At 43.2% G+C, this 21604-nt stretch overlaps 1 pseudogene; it reads left to right on the top strand.

Annotated features, from left to right (window-relative positions):
- The first annotated feature begins 2295 nt into the window (after positions 1-2295).
- LOC120242631 lies at positions 2296-5230 on the top strand (annotated as a pseudogene).
- The last annotated feature ends 16374 nt before the right edge of the window (positions 5231-21604 follow it).

Here is a 21604-nt window from a genome sequence, read left to right as displayed (position 1 = left end):
ACCTTGTTAATATTAGTTATTATTATTATGCCCCAAGCAGCTTGACGATGGCTTACAAGATTTATCACCTAATCCTCAAACTAACTCTATAAGCAGATGAATGAGTTAAGGTCCACGGGTGGTGCCTGTCATACCAAGGGTTGCACAGAATTCAAAGTCTAGACACCACACCTGACTCCACAAATGGAGACCTCAGTCACCTGGAAGAGCTACAGCACCCTCGCCCCTACCCAGGGAACATCCAAACACAGGAAAGCCAAGCGACCAGAGTAGCCCTAGTGGACAGCATCCTTCTCTCTGAAATGTTATGAGTGTTGGGGTGGGGTAGTGCTGGGTGTAGGTACTACATGGTGAGTCATTACAGGATTGGGAGTGGGGGCAGTGGTGTGAAAATCCAGAGCCATCTAAAGGTCACTACCTTCTGGGGATGATGAAGTGAAAAAAGGCTTCTCTAGTTTGGCAGTGGTGCCCTGGGCCTGGCCATGGAGGGTTCTAGCCTTCCTTCTTCCCTTGTTTCCTCCCTCAGAGAAGTGTCCCCAAAACACACCACCATGCAGTTTCAAAGAAAGCGACCATTGTGGGAGGAAAAAACATTGCCCAGGGAAGATGAAGTTTTGCAAGTTTAACTGTGCAAAGAAATGTATAGACTTCAATGAAGGTAACACAAAAACCCTCTGAACTATCCAGTGCCCTCACTCCTGACCCCCCACTTTCTGCCCATCATCGCTGGCATTCCTGGACCCCTCCCCTTGAATGATGGCTGGTCTCTGACCAAGAGTCTGGGTGCATCTTCTGCCTGACACAAATCCTAACAGTGCTGGACTGGAGTGGGGTTTATTTCATTTCTTCCCCTATTTAGATATGTTGTATGAGTAACAGAGATTGTCCTTTATGGGCCTTAGTTTCCCCATATGTAAGAAAGATGTAGGTATTAGACGACATGGTCTCTTAGCTATTCTTCTGTGACCCTCTGAGATGTCAAGTAGCCATGGAGGTCCTACCAAATGCCAACATGGCGTCAGGAGATACGATAGCTCTAAGAAACAAGTATCTTTCCAGACCTATTTGTCTATATAAATCCAGGATGCCTTCCCTAACCATTTTTGACCTCCTGTACTCTTTTTGCTGTGCCCATATGATTGATCTCTAAAGAAGACCATCAAGGACTATTCATTCATTCTTTCAACAAGTATTTACTGGTGCCCCTTACATCCATGATGGTCTCTGCTTACTTAGTATAATTCAGGGAGGCTAGAAGGGTTTTCTTGGGGAAAAGATCCAAGATTTAAGCTCTGAAATATGGGTTGTAAGTAGGCAAAAAACTGAAGGGAACAGCTTTCAGGCACAGGTAATAGCATGTGCGAAGGTCCTGTGTGAGGAGATAGCATGCTCCGGCCCAGAAAGTCTAGAGACCAGAGAGCGAGCATGACCATGATAAGAGAGAGAAATATGACAATGGTGAGGCCAAGCTAGGTAGGCAAGGCTCTGACATGGTTGGCTTTTGCTAGCCAGACTAAGGGGTCTTGTCTTGATCCTAAGAGTAACAGAGTATATCTATCTTCAAATCCCTTGTCATCTATGTGATCTTAGGGAAACTACATAGCCTCTCTGAGCCTTAGTTTCCTCATCTGTAAAATGAAGGCCATAAGAGGACCTACCTCATAAGGTCATATGTTAACATATGTCAAGTGCTAAGAACTTTAATAAATGCTGTCGTTGTGCTTTAGACAATGAGGTTCTAAGAACTCTATTTGTACTTTATAGTATTGTGAACAAAATGGTTGCTCAATAAGTATTTCTTGAAGTGCAAGATATATATTCCTAAAACATTGTCTCAGTGCCACATTATCTGCTAGGAACTGGTGTACCAAGATAGCATAAGGTGCAAACCTCACATTCTGATGGAGGAGTCAGAAAATATGAACAAATAATTATACAGAAGTGATCAGTATGTGTGCAAGATTGAAAGCAACAAAGAATAACAAAAATTTAAATTAAAAAAAAGCAATAGAGAAAAAAAAGAAGATGGGGCCAGGAAGGCATCATAGAAGGGTTTAATGTCTGGGGATGGTTTGAGGAATGAATAAGAGGGCACCTGGTAAGCAAGAGAGGGATGGACACTCCAAGCATGTGCAAAAGCATGGAGGAGTGTAGCAGCATCATATTTTTAACATGTTCATATAGTTCTAGAAATATCATACTCTTATATTGTCCCAAGCCTAGGCACATGCCTGGAATATTCTCTAGCAATGCAGGCACCCAAACAGTACTGCTTGGCAATCTCTCTCCAGACATATGCAGTTGCCCAAAGAAGTTGGCATCTGCCTGGCCCTCATTCCACGCTGGTGGTACAATAAGGAAACCAAAAGCTGCTCCAAATTTAGCTATGGCAGTTGTGCCGGGAACAACAACTTCCAGTCTGAAGCTGTCTGCAGGGCCATCTGCCCAGAAACATGTAAGTCCGGGGGTCCCATCTCCCATGCTCACCTGCACCGGTGGGAGGTATGGGTGTTGGCTGGCCCATTCCAGGAAGTTGGCAAGCTTGGGGCTGACAGAACCAGTCCAATCATGAGGTAAGAATGCACCTTGCAGAGCGGTAGATAGAGGATGTTTTGGGAAGAGAAGGTGGGAAAAGGAGCAGTAGTTAAAGGGAAGTTGGCAAGTAGGAGATGGATAGGGGGTGCAGAGAGAGGAAGTAGAAGTGGTGGAGTGTCCAAGACCACGTCAGAAGAATGCCCAGTGAACCAGCCCAGAGCCCAGGGCTGGGCACCATGCACCATCACTCATTCTCTTAATTTTCCTTTTTAACGTGATTATAGCTAGGACAACCACATGCTTTATTGACCAAACCGAGAAACTTTTTTTTTGATGTATCACATTTTATTTTTTTTTACATTTCTTTTAATCTTTTACTATAATAGTTTTTTTAATTTATTTTTATTTATTATTTTTTTTACCAATAGTTTATTGTCAAATTGCGAACCGAGAAACTTTTGAGAGTGAAAGAGGATGCCATTCATTACTACATTGGGATAACAGGCTTAAACTGGGGCTCGACAGGAAAGAATGGAGCACATGATCACCCTATGAGCCCAAGTCACTCCACTTCTGTTTTCTCTTCCTGTGAAAAGGTAAAAAAAGGACCTCATCTCCTTTTTTCCATTAACTACAAGATTTGGTTCCCAAGGTGAGCATGGCCTGAGCATCTCATCCTTTTCTAGTCTGCTATCTCGCAGAGTCATCAACTCCCTGGGCAGGATGAAGAGAACTGCAACAGCCTTCAGAACTTGGTTGTAGTCTGGAGCTCTCTCCGTGTGTGCCTGACTGATGTTTCTTATTGGCTTCCTCAGCTGCCAAGACATTGGCCATTCCAAAAAACCAAACCCCAGCATTTGCCTACTCTCTTTCCTCCAGCTCAGCTTCTTTCCAAACATAATGGCCTTTACCCTTTGGCCCTTTCTCAGTGTGAGACCCTATCTGTTCAACTCTTGGGGTCCCCATATATCCTTTAGAAGCCACCAGTTTCCCTAATAAAGTTTTCTGTGTGGTCTGGTATTGTTAGAATGAATAATTCACATCTACTCCTTCTGTGCAGTGTTCAGAGAACAAGAAGTCATTGGGTCTTCCAGGAACACCAAAAGAAAGAGAGAGGAATATGGAAATCCTGCAAATTGGGAACTCTGGTGACCCTGTGGCCATGATTAAATTGTCATAAGATGCTTAGGAATGGAACCAGATTTGCTCAGGAGGCTCGAGCTCCATCAACTTCATGGTAGATCCATCTCCAAAAAGGCTCATGGGCTTATTTCCTGGGCTTTCAATAAAGGATACATTTCCAGAGTCCAGCACAACCACTACAAATAGAAGGGGAGAGGCATGAAAGGAGAACATAGGGAAAGCAAAGAAGAGATACAGAGGAAGGGAGAAGATAGGAGGGATGGAGGAGGGAAAGACACAGTTTGAAAAGCGGTTTGAAAGCAGAGACCCACAATTCTTTCACATACTTCAGTCTAGAGGTAGAGTCCATGTCCCTTCCCTTTGAGTCCTGGCAAATGTTGGGACTGCTTTGACCAGTAGAGTAAAGTCAAATGATGCTGTGTGACTTCTAAGGTTAGGCCAGAAAAAGTGCACTCAATCCTTTCTGGATGCTTGTTGGGAGTGTGTGTGAAGCAACTGCCATGTAAGAGGTCCAGCTACTCTGAGACAACCATGCTGGGAAGGCCCACTCGTGTGTGCTCTGGTCGACAGCCCGAGACAAGCTCTACCTGAGAGCTAGTGTCAGGTCCCAGCCACGTGAATGAGCTTCCACCCAGCAGAGTTTCAGATGACTGTGGCCCCAGCAGACACCTGACTGCAACCAGGTGAAGATGCCAGGGGAGAACCAGCAGGCTGATTCCCTCCCAAAGTGTTCACCCACAAAACGGTGGGAAATAGAATATGTTTCAGGAAATTTCATTCACTGAAATAGGTAAGTAATTGGAACATGTGGGGAGTACTCATTACTCAGCTAGTAATCCACATCTCCCAGTTTTACCCTCTTTAAAAAAGGCTGGTTAAACTGATGAGTATTTCTGAAAATGACAAACACTTAAATTAGGTCATTTGAAGTGAGTCTAAAATGCAGGTCCTTCGGGCCTTGCAGACACCGTCCAGCCACAATTGACCCCACCATGTTCTTTGGTATCAACATGGAAGGCAACCCCTTGGGCTGCATCTCCTTCTGCTGTTTGCAGACACAGCCCCAAAGACAACAGAGAACTTCTGTGCTCTGAAGACTGGGGAGGACAAAAATTGGTGATAAAGGTTTCTGCTTTCACAGGATTATTCTGGGAATATTGGCCAGGGTGGAGACTTTACTTCATATGCCATAATGGTACTGGCAGCTACTCCGTCTAAAAGGAGAAATTTGATGATTAGAATTTCATCCTGAAGCACACAGGTCCTGGCATCTCATCCATGGCAAATGCTGGATCCAACACAAGCAATACCAAGTTTTTCATCTGCACTGCCAAGGCTGAGTGGTTAGATGGCAAGCATGTGACCTTTGGCAAAGTGAAAGAGGGCATGAATATTGTAGAAGTGATGGGGCGCTTTAAGACCAGGAATGGCATGAACAGCAAGAATATCACTGTTGCTGCCTGTGGACAAATCTAATAAATTTTACTTGTGTTTTATCATAACTACCAGACCATTCCTTCTTTAGATCAGAAGAGCATCATTTCACCCCCATCTTCTCAAAATATCTTAGAAGTGTTTTGCTCTCACTGCAGTTCTAGGGGTTCCATATTTTCCTTCCTCTCCTCCAAGTCCAGATTGATTTCAGAATTAAGTTTATGATTATGAAAGAAAAACTAAACAACAAAAAATAAAAATAAAAATTGGGTCCTCCAGATACCATAAATATGCATTTTTAACAAGTAGTGCCAGGTGATTTTAAAGTTTCAGAACTTGTGCATTGGATGATAGTCAAGGGCCAATCCACTGATGAGGGAAAAAAAGCTTAAGAAGTCTATTTGTGCTTGCTCCTTATATAAAAGGAGATCAGGAGAAAATATTAAAATCATTAGATGAATGTTAGAATCATTAAAAGTGGGGAGCATGAGGGAAAGATTGTGCAGAAGATCCCAAAGTCCTGCTAGTCTGGCAGTTTTGCAGAGTGACCATCTAGCCAAGTGGCCCATGTGTGTGGTATCTCCCACATTTACATGACCCTTGCCTGCACACATCTGTGAGAGGTAGTCTGCTTTCCTGGGAAACCCATCTTTGTGCATCTTTATGATTCAGACCAAATTTGCAAGTCATCCCTGGTCTACATCCTGTGGGAAGAATACTTACCCTGGGATAAAAATATCCAAATACAAATCCCAACTTTGCCCCTGGTTGAATGTATGACCTGGTTAACACAGGGCAGGGTGCAGGGATACTCCCCTCAGGACCTCAGTTTCCTGTCCATAAGTTGAAGGTAATGGATTAATAATGTGAAAGAGTACTTCTCAATTTGAAAAATTATGGCTGCTCAGGTACCTAGCCAAATCTGATAACCACCTGAAGTTTGTCCATCTCATTGGTACTTCTTGTTCTTGATTGACATACATGAATGACTGGAACAAAATCATTCTGTCCTAGAGGGTCCATGGATCAGAGCAGTCCTTGAAAATGGCCAGAGTGTGCCTTGCAGTTGATAGTGTCTGCTTACCTGCTGTCCTCAGGAATGAACTCAGAGCCCTCGGGGCTGAGCACAAGGAACACTCTACCTTACAAAGACCTCAGTGGAAGATGCTGTGCTTTGGGTCTTTGTTGTTGTTGTAATCAACTGTTTTCTCATTACTCTGCCCATTAGAATCCAGAGGACATCTCAAGTGGAATCTTCAAGTGTTTCTCATGGTGTCATGCACACCCAGGACCCCTTATCTTCCCTCTCCTTATTCTCTCTCTTGGAAGCTGTCTCCAGAGCCAGAAATGCTCAGAGGAACCTGGAAATGATTTAGAAACTCAGGAAATGTTGAGTTCCACAGCCCCAATAACTTTCCTTTTTTTAAACACATGTACAAATGGGAGCTTCAGTAAGAAATAGATTCATCCAAGACCCCACAGCAAATCAACAGCAAAACTAAAGTTAAAATCCAGGTTTGAAGGGTAACACGGTGTTGCCAGATTCTATGGCCTAGTTAGAAATCAGGATGTGTATAACGGCTATTTGTCAGTCATCCCTACATCTTAATCCCATTCCTACAGTTAGAGAAGTCCCTACCAGGAGTCTTGACATGAGGTAAAACCAGCATTCCACTCTAAAAGCTGAAAGAACCAGACTTTGCAGCCTTCCTTGTTCCCAGCCATTCTTCTAGTCTTATTTTCCAGTCCTGCTGGTGATCTTGAGAACTACCCAAATTTGTAAAAACTAAATTTCCTTTCTGCTCAAAATAACCAGAGGAGCATTTGGGTTTAGAAATGCTGATGGATACAGTGAAGATGGCACCTGGAGGGGACGTTGAACCCAGAAGTCTGAATAAGAACAAGAGAGCTTTTTTCTTGCCAGAGATTTTGTCACCCTTATGTGATGTGTCCAATGGAGTCCTTCCCCATGTTTGCTTCCTGAAGCTTGTCAACATATGCTGTGGGCCCCCTATTCCTCTGAGGTAAATTTTACCTTGGAAGGGTGCCTTTAGAACATGGACATAAGTGTGTAACACTGAGGTCATTTACTATCTTACTTTCTCATTGGAAGGATCTAGTTATCAGGAAGATCTGGAGCTTGAGTGAGAAACAGAGAGAACATTCTCTCCAAAATAACAGGGTAAAGCTAGACTAGTCCCGTAAAAAGTAGAAAAGTTTTGGGCTTGAGAAACTCTTCTGTAAATCTGGCCCCAGCCCTTACTTTCTGAGCAACAATGAGCCAATTGGTATCTTCTCTGGACCCCAGTTACCACACCTGCACCACTCGAAAGACAAAGAAAGGATCTTTCCCCCTAGACTCACCTGAGGATCTCATCCTTCCCACCTCCAGTGATGTTCAAAACATATTAGTGGTGGTATTGATGGGAAAAGGGTGGATCTGTGCAAAGCCACAGAAGATTCAGTAAAACATACTGTAAATCACACCCATCCCAGGAAGACCTGAGGCTCCAAGCCCTTTGTCTATGTCTTCCTCTCATCAAATGAGTTGTACTCCATGGGAATAACATATCGGGAAGGGACAACAGAACCCATATAACTATCACTGTTTCCTAAAATTTCCTCTTGGATTTCTTAAGACATGAATTGACTCTAAAAGTGATTAACCCTATTTTTGCCCTCTGTACATTTATTTGGAACATAAATAAGGTAAAAATAGAAATCAACTCATTTCGTATGTGCATGCTTATGATAAATGTATTTGTTATATGTACAAGCACGTCTTCTCTCTAAGCCCTGGTTCCCCTGTTCTGTAAAATGAGGATGGCAATAATATCTATTGCAAGGACTTTTTATGAGAATGTGATAAGGCAGAAGTCTCCCTGACATATAGTTAGTGCTCAAGTGGTGTTAGCCTCTTTCCCTTTCTAGATAAGAGAAAGGTTTTATGGACGTTAGAAAATAAATGGGGGAAAATTCATTCTTTCAAAATTCCATTCAGTATATTCCCCTATCCACATACCACCCAAATCAAATAGGTCTTAGTCAAAAATAATATAATTAATTATTTACACACATACAGACATACACATACACACATGCATGTATGCACATACAGTTGATGTGGGGTTAGTAAGAGTCCTTTGATAAGTATAACAGGTGGATAACCAGCAAGAAGTTGTAAGTTTCTCTAACGTGCACTTATTAAATCTTACACTTGCTCTCAATCTTCTGGAATCACAGTTAACCCTGCACCTAATCATCTAAGAAAGGGCCAAGTTACTGAGTCATGGTCAAAGATTCCCCAGGACAACCTGGTACAGTGTGCTTGGTTTTCAAAGTCCAGTGCCTCCCACACCCACCCACAAAGCCTATATAGCCAAAAAATTAAGGTACACCTTGTCAAGCACTGCCCTCACTGCATGGAGTTCTTATCATGCTGCTAATGTTAGAAACTTTTTTAATTAAAAAAGTACTTACATCCATAATTCTTTCTGCAGGGTTTCCTAACCTTGCCACTATTGATACTGGGGTACAGATAATTCTGTGTGGTAGGGCTGTTCTGTACATTGGATGATGTTTAGTAACATGCCTGGCCTTTACCAGTAGGTCTCTTCCCACCTCTGAGTTGTGGCAATCAAAAGTGTCTCTAGACATTGCCAAGTGTTCCTGAAGGAAGCAGAATTGCCCCTCACCAGATGAAAATTGCGCTTCTGTATAGTATGTTAAAAGACCAATTCTTACTTCCAGGCCAGCTACTCTAGAGGAGGGAGCATCCTGGTAAGTTCTTCAAAGGAGCAATCCTGACTTTCCTCTGCCTAAATGGCAAATGGCAGTCTGTGCACTCCCTGGGCATCTCCTTTTGCCATTATTTTGTTTTCGGATGAACTGATTTAACCACTTGAGAGAGCTAAGGAAAGAGATCCCAGAAATAATGCTGGTGGACCACCAAAGTACAAAAGAAGATGAATCCCAGAGACACTGATATGTAGATATGCATCTCCTCTGCAGAGAGAGAAATAGGAAATAAAGGTAGAGGAAGCAGTGAAAATCAGCAGGTGATGAGAGAGTTGCCAACCATTGTGTAGATTACAGTTGGGAGAAGCAGTGGCCAAAGAATGAGTATCATAGCTTCAGGGGATTTCAAGAGAAGGAAGAACTACTAGTGATAAGAAAAATGAGAAACACATGTCTTTAGGGATCAAGCATGGTGCTATGTGGTTAACACATCATTTCCTAAAAGACATCATGAACCCACACACACACACCTGAAAATGGCATGTGCCTGTGTGTGCATTTACAATGAATGATGAAATTACATTTGCATATTCATTGAACACTTGTCCAAGATTCTGGGAAACAAGCCAGAATAATTTGCAGTGTAACTCCCCTCAATCTATATGTGAAAAAACTGAGGCTCAGAGAGGTTAAATAATTTGCCCAAGAGCCCCTGGACACAAAAGCACAGCCTCAGACTTCAAATCCAAGGCTCATTAAATCCCACTAAAGCATGCCAGCTTTGTCTTCTGAAAAATCAAATCTCTGGAGGATCCAGGAAAAGAGTTGGGTGGGGAATGTGCTGGACTCTGGTGATGGTGGCATGTGGTTTGACAAATGGTTCTCTAAACCAAACAAAGTTGGGCCCTCTTTGAACACTGCTTTTGATATTTCTGTTTAGATACACTCAGTCTGCATCTTCTCCAAGTAGGTAATTGTTTATGACCTCTGGACAATGTATATGTTGTTCCAACAATTCCCTGGAGTCCACAGAGGGGAGGGAGACAGCACCTAAGACTATGACTCGCACATTATGGGAGTTCAATAGGTGTCTGTTGAATGAATGATACAAGAGCATTGGAGCTGGACAGGCCAGAGTCCCAGTCCTGACTGTGAAACTTGCTATCCATGTGACAATAGTCAAAGTAGTTTAACCTCTCCTTGTGTATAAGATCTGTTCCAAGCCTTGTGGGAATCCTATGTAGATTCACACGGGAGGTAATGTGTGAAAAGTTTTTTATATGGTCCCTGGAAAGGTAAGGCACTCGAAAATGGTAGCTGTTGTTTTATTATTGTTAAAGGGGCTTCCACCCTGAAGTGAAGTAAAGTGACCTTGGATAAAATCAGATCAAATAAGGCCAAAGTAGAAAGGCAGAGCTATGCTTTGGCTGGACACTCTGTTCTATGGGTAGCTCAGCCTTGTAACTAGCAGAGATTGGGAGTAAATTAGCTGAACATGGGCCTAGGCTCCTCCCATTTGGTCCCCTTTCTTCTTAAAATGCCAGTCCCGGGTCTGGCTACCAGCTGGGTGGCAACATGCAGCTCCAGGTCTCTCTCCAATTGTTCCTGCTTCTCACCCTCTGCCAAGAACCTTGATCAGTATTAGGACAAAGTTGGTATGGAATGCTAGAGCTTTAATAATAGCTTGAGAAGGGGTGAGGAAAATGAGAGATGGGCATTAGAGGGCACTTGTTGGGATGAGCACTGGTTGTTATATGTCAGTGATGAATCACTGGAATCTACTCCAGAAGCCAAGACTACACTGTGTGTCAGCTAACTTGAGAAAAAAAATAGTCTGGGAATAGGGCAGGGGTCCAGCAGCACAGAAAGAGTCCATCCGTTAACTTATAGGATATGGAGTCACCTCAATTCATTTCATCAAATATATGTTCATCAAATATACGTGTACAATATGCCAGGCACTGTCCTAGGTGCTGAGGCTAAAGCAATGAGCAAAACAAAGACCCTGCCTTTGTGGAATTCATATTCTTGTTGGAGAGAGAAAAACAATACACAATACACATAAAAGATGGTAAGAGAGAGGGAAAAGAACAAGTAGAGAAGGGGGAGGGGGATTCAAGTCTGGAGCGGGGCTGGTGGCGAATAAGGTGAGATGGAGAAGGGGGGATAGGAGTCAAAATTTGGAGGTGAGGGGCTTAGCCAAGTCAGACCTACTTGTAGGAGCAGTCTCCCTTCTGGACTACTTTCTTTGCTGGAGCTTAAAATCTGCAAATGGAAGTAGGGGATGAAATGCACTATATCCAAGGTTACTGGAAATGGGGACAGTTAGCAGTAGTTTCCAAGATTTTTGAGGAGCCTGTAAGATTCTCTTTAAAAAATCGTATTATGGGGCGCCTGGGTGGCTTAGTCGGTTAAGCGTACGACTTTCACTTAGGTCATGATCTCGTGGTTCGTGGGTTTGAGCCCCGCGTCGGGCTCTGTGCTGACTGCCAGCTCTGAGCCTGGAGCCTGTTTCAGTCTGTGACTCCCTCTCTCTCTGACCCTTCCCTGCTCATGCTGTCTCTCTCTCTCTCTCCTAGAAATAAATAAAACATTAAAAAAATAAAAAATAAAAAATCATATTATGATAAATAATTATAAAAGTAATACCTACATGTTATAGAAAATTCAAACATACAAAGCTGTAAGGGAGAACATTAAAAATTCAAAGTCAAAATTTTATCTTCCAGTGATCTTCTTATCACTTGCACATGTAGCTTTCTGCACGTATGCACATGCATACATACACGCATGTAGCTACAGAGCACAGATTCTTACATGTAACTGGGATACTAAACCTCCCAATAAGCTGACAGACCAGTGGTTTTCAAAGTTTGTTTCCTTTTCCAGAAGCCAATTGCCAGTCTTACTGAATCAGAAACTCTGGGAATGTGTCTCACAGTTTGTGTTTTAATGAGCCTTCCAGGTGATTCTGATGCACACTCCAATTTAAATATCTGCTGACATTTGGGCTTTTTCTATACTTTGCCATTTGCAACAACATGGATGGAACTAGAGTGTATTATGCTAAGCAAAATCAATCAGTCAGAGAAAGACAAATACGATATGACCTCACTAATTTGTGGAATTTAAGATACAAAACATGAACACAAAGGAAGGGAAGCAAAATTAACATAAAAACAGGGAGGGGGACAAAACATAAGAGACTCTTAAATACAAAGAACAAATTGAGGGTTGCTGGAGGGGTTTTGGGTGGGGGGGATGGGCTAAATGAGCAAGGAGCATCAAGGAGGACACTTGTTGGTATAAGCACGGTGTGTTATATGTAGAGGATGAATCACTGGATTCTACTCCTGAAATTACTACTGCACTATATTCTAAATAACTTGGATGTAAATTTAAATGAAGAAAGAAAGGGAGGGAGGAAAAAAGGAAGGAAGGAAGGAAGGAAGGAAGGAAGGAAGGAAGGAAGGAAGGAAGGAAGGATGGAAGGAAGGAAGGAAGGAAGGAAGGAAGTGGTAGTCAACAAAACAGGCATACCTGTAGTCACCTATACCTATAGACACCTGGGTCTAGATCGTGGCTTCACTACTTCCAAACTCCAGGTTTTAGAAGCATTATTTAGCCTCTCTGAGCTTCAGTCTCTTCTTCTGTAAAATCAGGCAAATGATCTTACCTATTTTATTAATCAACTTGTCTGATACATGTAAAGTTCTCAGTATAATTTAACTCTTAATAGATTCTTGTCTTAGACCTAATCAGTTATGTAGATGCCACATAAAAAAACTTGTGGAATGTAGCTAAAGAGATTCTTAGAGGGAAATTTATCACTTAAGTGTTTATATTAGACGAGAAGGAAAGCTGTAATTCAATTAACCACACAGAACTCAAGATGTTGGAGAAGAATAAGAGTAAACCCCAAAACACACAAAAAAAGTAGAAAGACAAAAACAATAAGGAATAGAATAGAAAGCAAGATAAATAGAGAAGAAAACTATTAGTTGGGGGGGAGCAGAAGTGAAAAAATTGATTTTTGCAAAGCACTTAGCAAGCATCTTTCACATGCAACACACACGCGCACGTATATATTTGCACGTATGCACACAGGCACGGAAGGCACTGTTATTATCATTCCATAAGAAAGGAAACAGGCCAAGTGATTTCCCTTTGGTTTAATGAGCAGAGAGGCAGGACTGAGAAAATTAAAAAGCAAATAGAACTCTACTCCCTGCAGAGTCCCCTGTAAAGGTCCAGGGAGTGAGGCTGCTGTAACTAGGATACTCAGGAACACCTAGCATGCCCCATTCTGTCTCTCATCTTGACTAGACTAATTGTCCTATATCTTTCTTATTATCCTTCACCCTCAGAGTCTGCCATACAGGTAGGAGGATAAGTCAGAGCCTAAACATTTCCTTTGTCTAGCTTGACATCTGAAAGTCTGCCATAGGAGTGATCGTCCATCCATTCATTCTCCAACAACAAATATGAATTGAGAACTTACAAGCCTTTGCAGCCTGCCAATCCTGGGTTTGATTCTTGGCCCAGAAATTTCAGGCATGACTTTAGGAAAGGCTCTTCATCTCTCTGACCTTAGTTTCTTCATGTAAAGTTGGAAGTCCTAATATCCACCTTGAAGGGTAATGGCAAGAATAAAACCATTCCCATAAAAGGGACGTAAAAACAGAATACAAAGAAACTTGTAACCCAGCCTCAGAGGATCTCATGGCTTTTTTCTGTTAACAAATAAACTGAGAGCTAAAAGCCGGACCTGAGTTAGGCCCATACACTTCAGAAATGAGTTTGATGAGACCCTTGCTCTCAAGAGTCGTCTTAGTTAAGGAAGGGAGAGATGATGCTTTTCTATGTGTCAGTGCTATCCACTGGTGATTTCTCACCCCTCAGTAAACCTGAAATGTGGACATTACCCCATTTCACAGCAAAAGGAACTGAATGTCAAAGATATAAGTGATTTACCCAAGGTCACACAGCTAGGACTTGAGTCAGAGGCCCACTCTCAGGTCCCCAGTCAGTCTTCCTTTCTCAATGGAATATCATTCTGGAAGGACGATGAGACAGGACATGGGAGCCTGGGAGATCTTACTCATTAGACCAAGAAAGTCAGATCTGGAAGAGTGCTCAGAGATGACAGAGTTCAACTCCCTAAATTTACAAATGCAGAAACAGAGATCTGGAGAGGTTGAGTTGATGCCTGATCACACAGTAAGTATCAGGGCTAAGATTTGAATTCACTTGAGTTGAGTTCTCAAGTCTGGGATTTCCACCACATCAGGATACTCTCAGAAATGAAAACCTCAACTTCTGTGCAGATGGAAAAGGTCATGGCCCAGTGGGCAGGTAGTCTGGGAGTGAAGGGGTAAAGAGCTCAGTTACAGTAGACAGCCTCACAATTGTGCCCAGGGCCATCCCTGCCCCTGGTATGTGGTGCTCTGAAGGGGAAAATGATGGCTTTGGCCTCTCTCAACCCCTTTCTCTCTTTAGACCTTGCCAATCTTGGCTCCTCAGATGTATGCAACCTCCCTTTGGAAATGGGCTTTGCAACATGGATGGAAATGGAGGGTATTATGCTAAGTGAAATAAGCCAGGCAGAGAAAGACAGATACCATATGTTTTCACTCATATGTGGATCTTGGGAAACTTAACAGAAGACTATGGGGGAGGGGGGAGGGAGAAGTTACAGAGAGGGAGGGAGGCAAACCATAAAAGACTCTTAAATACTGAGAACAAACTGAGGGTTGGGGGGGGAAGGGGAAAGTGGGTGATGGGCATTGAGGAGGGCACTTGGTGGGATGAGCACTGGGTTTTGAATGGAAACCAATTTGACAATAAATTATATTTTTTAAAAAAAGGAAATGGGCTTTGTCAGTCCTCAGTGTCACAATGATTTTACAAAGCGAAAACTTTCAAATGTGTGAAGTTTTTCTATGGAGGCTGTAATGGCAATGGCAAGAACTTTTTGAGGAAAGATTCATGTGAGAAAGTCTGCAAGGACACCTGATTTCCTTGTAAGACCACAACCCTCAGTCAAGATTGCTATAGAGCAATACGAGGTATTTTTGTGAGCAAGAAATACATCCTTTTCACCCCATATCGATGCTCCCTGCTGTGTTCTTGAAATCACTCATCTCTGTGCCTGAAATTCTACCAATATTAAAAACCTGTTTAAAATCTCAAGACCTTCTTTTAAAAATACATACCTACCTACATACAAATACACTGGGAAAATTAAGAGTTAACAGCTGTCGATACTTTGTTTGAATTATTGCTTAGCTTACTGGAGGACAGAGGTTTTAAAGGAGAGAGGGATAGGGGCGCCTGGGTGGCTGAGTCGGTTAAGCGTCCGACTTTCGCTTAGGTCATGATCTCGCTATTTGTGGGTTCAAGCCCCGCATCGGGCTCTGTGCTGACTGCCAGCTCAGAGCCTGGAGCCTGTTTCAGTCTGTGACTCCCTCTCTCTCTGACCCTCCCCTGCTCACATTGTCTCTCTCTCTCTCTCCTAGAAATAAATAAAAAACATTTAAAAAAAAAAAAAAGGAGAGAGGGATAAATATGAAAACCTGGGGCATGATATCAGAAGAGCCTACAATGGAACAGGAAAAAAACTCCTAGAGCCCATTAAAACAAGACAAAGGAACAACAGAACCCAGAGAGGAAAAGGGAATTGGGCATAGGTGTTGAAGATTTTAGGATCATTTTTCAAAAGTCTTTATTTAAGTAATCTCTACACCCAATGTGGGGCTTGACCTCAAGATCCTGAGATCAAGAGTCGCATACTCTTCTGAGTCTGCCAGGTGCCCCAGGACCATTTGTAGTTTAAAGCTCAGTGAATTTTTATGAAAGCCCTTGTCTACTAAGTCTACACCACATCTTCCTGCCACAGGCTACGTGGGGAGAGGAGTGAAGAACCCTGCTTCTGGAGTCCCTTGGTTTGCCTTAAGCAACACCAATTATTACAGCTTGGAGAGAAAGGAGAAAATGCGGGGATCACCTGGTTCAGTTAGCTCAAGTCTCAGAGGGGAAAACAGCAGCTAAAACAAATGTCAGAGGAGAAAACAGTAGAGACTTCTCTAAAACCGCAGGGTGGGAATGAAACAGAGGTGCCACTGATCTAAGAAAAACGCCCTTCCTTCTACCTTGCAATGCCTGCCCCATGATTTCCCTTGATGTCCTCTGCACTCAGGAATGGAGGGCAGAAATGAAGGTGGAGCATTCATTTGGTACACCCCTTTGTTGCCCATCTGGCTGCAGGGTGTTCCCCTTGGATCCAAGTCAGCTGTTTGCTATTGCCCAAGGGAAAAAGAACTACCATCCATTGTGCCAAGAACTGTGCTGAGCTCTTCATAAACAATAAATGACTCTAAAAATTAGACGGTACCCATGCTAATCCAAGTGTGGCTCAGGGACCAACAGTCTCCGGGTCATCTGAGAACTTGTTAGAAATACGGAATTTCAGGCCTCCCTCCAGAACTACTGAATCATAATCTGCATTGTTACAAGATTCCTGGGTAATTGGTGGGCACACGCCACGCTAAGAAGCAGTGGTAGGTGAGCAAACACAGAAAAAATGAATTTACTTCCATTATTTTTTCCACAGTAATGTTTCCAAGTCCTACAGCTGGAAAGTCTCAGATCTGGGCATTGAACCCAGGCTGGTCCATTTCCAAAGTGCATGATCTTAACTGCTATGCTACACTTTTCATGGATCTCAGAACATCCCCTGTGAGTCTAATTTTCAGCAACGACTTTTATTCGAAGGGTTTCAAAGTAACAAGTTTTTCTGCCAAGACAGAAGACACATTCCATTCTCCTCCTCCACTCCATCGCTTTCCACGACATCACTGCTCATTAGAAGCAAGTCACTAGGTCCAACCCGAAAGCCAGGAGAGAAGTTTACAGGGACATTAATATCAAGAGGTGGGAATTGTCTGGAGCCACATTAGAAGTCTGTCTGCCACAGGGAGCACCTTGGCCCGAACAACACAGCAGTGACTGTTGGAAGTCTCAGTTCTTGGGTCTTTCCCCCTCCCTATCCTTCCTCTCTGATATTTGTTCACAGGTGAAGAAAGCTCAGGACTCATAGTACCTTGTCCCTGTGAGTGCAAATACCTAAGTGGCCAAGTGGGTTCTGACAGCTGTCACGTTATAAAAGTTGTTTAGATGTAAAGACAAACGAAAACTACCAGAAAGAAGAAACTAGACCCTTGGGTCCCAAATAAACTATGTTTGGCCCTGGGAATAGTCCTCTTGGCCTGGTATTGAGGGTCTCATTCAATTTTGCATTTCAGGGGCACTTGGCTGACTCAGTCAGGGAGTGTGCCACTTTTGATCTCAGGGTTGTGAGTTTGAGCCCCATGTTGGGTGTAGAGATTACTTACATCAGTAAATAAACAAAACATTTTTTTCTCAACTCACATATGACAGAGGAAGATCTTCCAAATGCTCCTCGGGGCAGGAGCAATCTTCTCAAGGCCAAAAAACAAAACAAAACAAAACAAAACAAAACACTTTCTGAGAAGTGGGGACCTGGGTGGCTCAGTTGGTTGAGCTTCTGACTTCGGCTCAGGTCATGATCTCGCAGTTCATTGGTTTGAGCCCCACATGGGGTTCTGTGTGGAAAGCTCAGAGCCTGGAGCCTGTTTCAGATTCTGTGTCTCCTTCTCTCGCTGCACCTCCCCCACTTGTAATCTGTCTGACTCTCTAAAAATAAAAATAAAACATAAAAATTTTTCTGGGAAGAGTGATAGAGAATAATTTAGGAGCATATATTAATGCAGATTTATAACCTGCTTTTATCACTTAACAATATTGGATGAATATTCTCATATCATTAAATATTCTGCAACATAATTGCTAAAAGACATAGAGCTTTCCTTGTATGGATAGGTCATATTTTTAAAGCAAAATGCTATGATTAAATGTTAAGATTATTTATGGTTTCTCAATATAAAATAAGTAATGTTGCAAGGATAATAAATCACCGCAGATGTTTTTGATTGTTTAGTTAGGAGAAATTATAAGAAGTGGAAGTCCTCTTTCTGGGTGAAAGAGGACATGCATTTTAAAAGCATGCAATACGCAATAACTTTCACTAAAATTTTAATAACTACCACTTATGAAACACTTATGGCATGCCAGGAACCAAGCTCAGTGCTCTGCATACATGATCTCATCTAATATTCCCAACAGCCTGGAGAGGAAGATTCTATTAATATCTGTAACTTACAAATGAGAATGTGGAAGGTCAGGAAGAATAATTACTTGCCCCAAATAGCAAACTAGCAAGGAAAGAAGCTGGTGTTTGAATCAAAGTCTGACTCCAAGACCCATGTTCTTAATTAGTTTGCTATCATTAAAGTACAGCTCTGCCGTGGCCAGCCCAGTCCCTCCTCACCTCTGCATCCCATATAAGCCCTTGGACTTCTCCATATGGACTCCACAGGGATATTCAGGGTCTGCCTGCCTCTACCTTTTCATGTTCACATTTTGTGGGTTGAAAGCAGGGACTTTGCCTTACATATTTCTCCTTTACACTGACCCAAGCACAGAGTAAGTACTCATCAAGTACTTCCTGGTTAGTTTCTTAGACATTATACCATCAAGGAAAGGAAAGACCTGGGATTTTTTTCAGAGTTAAGGTTTTAAGCTATGAGCCAATACTATGATTCTCACCACCTATGAATTATGAAGGGGAGGAAGGAAGAAAGGGATAAGGCAGGAAGCAAGGGAGGGAGGGGAAGCTCTGGCCTCCTCCAAGAGAACTGGCTGTGGAAACTACAACTGACTGACAATCCACCTGCCACCCTTCTAGATCTTCCATCTTGTTTGCTCCCCCAGGCTGCTCCCAGCCAACAACTGAGATCCATGGGGGTCCTAGAGCAGGTCTATCCCTGTGAGATAGAGGACCCCCCTCATAAGCAACCAAGATTCCTTGCTAGCCGGAAAAGTCTTCTTAGAACTGTGCTGCAATGAGACTTTCTGCCCAAACCCCCTGCCTTCCCACCTCGTTTTCACTAGTGTGAGACCCCCATCGCCTTCTGAAGGTTCTCCCTTCCTCCTCCCACCCCTATTTATCCTTTGTGACGCCTCACCAGTAAATTGCTTGCACATCTAATCCCCTCTTGGCAGTGGCTTCTGGGAGGATGTAGACTGACAGGGGAAACACTGAGCTCTTGGAAGTAAATATAAGAATCTGGTGAATTGTGATACGGAATGTGGAGAAACAAGGCCGAAAAAGACGAGACCACTCACACCTGGGAATTCTTCCAACAGTTCCCAAACTGGCGACAATAAAAGCGAGAGCTGAGAGTAGGCAGCCCAGGGAAAAGTTATAGAAGGACCCTCACGAGGAGATGCCTGGGTGGCTCAGTAGGTTAAGTGTCTAACTCTTGATCTCAGCTCGGGTCTTGATCTCAGTGTTGGGAGTTCAAGCTCTGCATTGGGCTCCACGCTGGGCGTGGAGCCTGCTTAAAAAATAAAAAGTTAATTAAAAAAGAACCTCGAGGGTTAAAGTCCCTCCTAGAAATGGCAGAAACCACCAGGGGTAACCACTTATCCTGCTGCACTGGGAGAAAGGCAGAGCAGGATGCAGACTACAACAGCTGGGAATGAATAGTCCCAAGTAATAAGCGAAAACTAGAGACAAAGCATTAAATACATTTAAGATTGGGACATTAGCTGGGAGGAAGGAGGTGTAGTAGAGGCCCTTCATAAATTTCCTCCTCCCTTCCTCTTCCCTATGTATAAAGGACCCAACATACAGAGGCACCTGTGCTTTCCTCTCTTGACATGAAGGTGAGCTCATGGCTGCTATGGAGAGATCATGAACAGGACAGAATGATGTAGAGCAAGCAGAATCCCAACCTCTGTCCCAATGGGTGGGTAACCCCTCTTGGGAGTAGGATACTCCACTAATTACACAGAGTGAACCCTGGCATAAAACATTGAACCAAAACTCAGAGAAGAGATCCCCAAAAACTCCAACATAGTTTCCTCCTCATCCCCAGCCATTCCCTCCGGGGCTATAGGTAGAACACAACATCCAACCCTCACAGTGGCAAGATGGGAAGCCAAAAGAACCTCCGTAAAGGATAGAATTAGAAAACCATTGTTTAGCAATCATTCAATAATCATTGATTCTGGCAGGGATCATTGGTGGATGTTAAAACCAGTGAGTAAAATGTTGAGAAGTAAAAGGATATTTACAGAGCTTCAATACATCTTCCCATGGATACTTACTCATTACAAGGCAGGGAGTAGTGACTTTATTGTGGAGAATCCTGGCAGATACCACCTTACTCAAGTAATCAAAGTTAACGTCATCACTCTTAAGGAAACAAATCAACATCATGTGCCTCCTGATATGATACACCACAAAGAACACCAGATCTCTTGGGTAGTATTACTGCCAAAAATGCATAACATGAATCTAATCGTGAAGAAATATCAGAGAAGCTCAACTGAGAAATATTCTATAAAATAACTGGCCTGTGATGTTCTAAAATGTCCGTGTTACAAAAGACCAAAAAATATCACAGAGATTTTCCAAATTAAGGAAGATTAAAGAGACATGACAATTGAATTCAATTCGGGATCCAGAATTCTTGTTTGCTATAAAGGGCCTTGAGTAAGTTCTATAGACAGACTTCATGGGTGTGTTATACCCAGATCGCAGTATCCTCACCAACTAGAGACCACCAGGGAGACCGAGTCACGCATGCAAAGGCAAAGGGCTTTATTACGGGCTCGAGCTCGGGCTCACAGACTCCACCAGCGCGTGGGTCCGTGCTGAGAGCTCCGAACAAGGGCAGAGTAGGGTTTTTATGGGGTTTGAGACAGGGGAGTTACAGAAGTTGTGACATGGGAACAGTGATCCAATCATAATTATTCAACATCATTGACATCGGGTTTGACCATACACATTGTCTAGAGTATTCGTTACTTTTGGCGGGATCCAATTACAACATTTAGAGTACCTTTAAATTCAACCAATCACAGAGCGAGGCTAGGGTCTTGTTCGGCGACTAACAGGTTAACTTTAACATTAGGTAACAGAGTCCTATCTATAGTTTCCTTCTCCAGGCCTCTCCCTTAACAGTGTGGAGGGTGGTCGCTGGCCTTTCTTGATTGGGTGTTGCATGGGTGGTTACTCCTGCCTTGGGCAATGTGTAATTACCTAATAGTTTCAGGGAAGCCGAAACTCAGGCCTTCTAGTTTAGAGGGGACACTTAAAGCCTGTCATGGAGTCAGTTTGGTTTAGACGTTTAGACTTGTGGCCTTCAGGTGTACTACTAAGCGACATAGGACCCTGTACCCAGGAGGGCCCTGCACCTGAGATTAATGATCTGTGGTCACTGACTTAATATTCCCAGTAATTTTACCTTTGGATCTGTGTTTTGTAGGTGAAGACCATTGAGAGAATATAGCACGCTGCGGGGATATGGGGCCTTGGTTTAAAAGCTGTCCTGCCTCTTGCCTTCCCAGGATGGATTCTCGGCAGCCGACTCTCTGCCTCCTGGTACTCCCTGGCTCTGCCTGGTGTCCTCCTGTCCACCTTTGCCCCCTTGACCTTGCCACCCTATGACTGGAGTGGCAATTGAGTCACATTAGTGGGGAAGCACATGATCTGTCATTTCCATCACCTCCTAGTGGGGGGCTGGGTATGGGTACAGCGGGGTGAGAGGCGTACCCACCCCATGGCATTTCAGAGTAGGCCATGGCAGCCACTGTCCCTGTCGGG

The sequence above is a fragment of the Hyaena hyaena genome, unplaced genomic scaffold (genome assembly GCF_003009895.1).
Source record: "Hyaena hyaena isolate Hyena2069 unplaced genomic scaffold, ASM300989v1 scaffold_312, whole genome shotgun sequence".
In the NCBI taxonomy this organism is placed as follows: domain Eukaryota; kingdom Metazoa; phylum Chordata; class Mammalia; order Carnivora; family Hyaenidae; genus Hyaena; species Hyaena hyaena.
The sequence above is the reverse complement of the archived record's forward strand: the minus strand, read 5'-3'. Positions and strand labels throughout refer to the sequence as shown.